Genomic DNA, 2,200 nt, shown 5'->3' on the forward strand with positions numbered 1-2,200 from the left:
AGTCTGAATTTATTTGGTATTGGCCAAATTTCTTATATATCATATCATCCCTGGTTGCCATTTTATTATACTACCATAATAATCGGTGTTCATAATTGCATTCCTGATACATCAAGAAATTGAATTGTGTTATTTCTGTTTTTAAAAAAGAATATATACTTTCTTATAAAGATTTCTACTCAAAATAGATCAAAATGTTAAATTTTGGAGTTTAAATAGAGGTAATAAAATTGAATTTTCTGGAACACCATCTTTGGGGTGATCTGTGGTGGACGTTTTGAGGGCAGCTGTCCTGCGGCTTGCGCGCCCCGGAATGCCTCCTGTGGAAGCCTGAGCCGGCTGTGTAGCTTTCTCCCTTTGTCTCATAACCATGTCCACCAATGAGAATGCTAATTCACCAGCTGCTCGCCTTAACAGATTCAAGAACAAGGGGAAAGACAGTACAGAAATGAGGCAGCGCCGAATAGAAGTTAATGTGGAGCTAAGCAAAGCTAAGAAGGATGACCAGATGCTGAAAAGGAGAAACGTAAGCTCGTTTCCTGATGATGCTACCTCTCCACTACAGGAAAACCGCAACAACCAGGGCACTGTAAATTGGTCTGTTGATGACATTGTCAAAGGCATAAATAGCAACAATTTGGAAAGCCAGCTCCAGGCTACTCAAGCTGCTAGGAAACTGCTTTCTAGGGAAAAACAGCCCTCCATAGACAAGATAATCCGGGCTGGTTTGATTCCAAAATTTGTGTCCTTCTTGGGCAGAACTGATTGTAGTCCCATTCAGTTTGAATCTGCTTGGACTCTCACTAACATTGCTTCTGGAATGTCAGAACAGACCAAGGCTGTGGTAGATGGAGGTGCTATCCCAGCATTCATTTCTCTGTTGGCATCTTCCCATCCCCACATCAGTGAACAAGCTGTATGGGCTCTAGGAAACATTGCAGGTGATGGTTCAGTTTTTCGAGACTTGGTTATCAAGTATGGTGCAGTTGACCCACTGTTGGCTCTCCTTGCAGTTCCTGATACGTCATCTTTAGCATGTGGTTACTTACGTAACCTTACTTGGACACTTTCAAACCTTTGTCGCAACAAGAATCCTGCACCCCCATTAGATGCTGTTGAGCAGATTCTTCCTACCTTAGTTCATCTCCTGCATCATGATGATCCAGAAGTATTGGCAGATACCTGCTGGGCCATTTCCTACCTTACTGATGGTCCAAATGAACGGACTGAAATGGTTGTGAAAACAGGAGTTGTGCCCCAGCTTGTGAAGCTTTTAGGAGCTACTGAATTGCTCATTGTGACTCCTGCACTGAGAGCCATAGGAAATATCATTACTGGGACAGATGAACAGACTCAGGTTGTAATAGATGCAGGAGCACTTGCTGTTTTTCCCAGCCTCCTAACGAACCCCAAAACTAATATTCAGAAGGAAGCTACGTGGACAATGTCAAACATTACAGCTGGTCGCCAGGACCAGATACAGCAAGTTGTGAATCATGGATTAGTCCCATTCCTCGTTGGTGTTCTCTCTAAGGCAGACTTTAAGACACAAAAGGAAGCTGTCTGGGCTGTGACCAACTATACAAGTGGTGGGACAGTTGAATAGATTGTATACCTTGTTCATTGTGGCATAATAGAACCATTGATGAACCTCTTAACTGCAAAAGACACCAAAATTATTCTGGTTATTCTGGATGCCATTTCAAACATCTTTCAGGCTGCTGAGAAACTAGGTGAAACTGAGAAACTTAGTATAATGATTGAAGAATGTGGAGGTTTGGACAAAATTGAAGCTCTACAAAACCATGAAAATGAGTCTGTGTACAAAGCTTCATTAAACTTGATTGAGAAGTATTTCTCTGTAGAGGAAGAGGAAGATCAGAATGTTGTGCCAGAAACTACCTCTGAAGGCTATACGTTCCAAGTTCAGGATGGCACTCCCGGAACTTTTAACTTTTAGATTGTACAGATGAGGCAGAAAGTTGTTTGTTGTGTACTCTGTTTGGTAGAAGTTTGTCTTACTGTTTCTCTACTAAGAACTCTTTTTAAATGTGTTTTGTTATTGTAGCACTTTTTTTTTTAAGTTGATGGTTTTTTTTTTTTTAAACTTTTTATTTATTTATTCATGAGAGACAGAGAGAGAGAGAGAGGCAGAGGGAGAAGCAGGCTCCCAAGGAGCAGGGAGCCTGATGCGGGACTC

At 41.5% G+C, this 2,200-nt stretch overlaps 1 pseudogene; it reads left to right on the plus strand.

The window, feature by feature from the left end:
- The first annotated feature begins 370 nt into the window (after nucleotides 1-370).
- On the plus strand, nucleotides 371-1,975 carry LOC118357095 (annotated as a pseudogene).
- The last annotated feature ends 225 nt before the right edge of the window (nucleotides 1,976-2,200 follow it).

The sequence above is a fragment of the Zalophus californianus genome, chromosome 6, assembly GCF_009762305.2.
Source record: "Zalophus californianus isolate mZalCal1 chromosome 6, mZalCal1.pri.v2, whole genome shotgun sequence".
NCBI lineage: Eukaryota > Metazoa > Chordata > Mammalia > Carnivora > Otariidae > Zalophus > Zalophus californianus.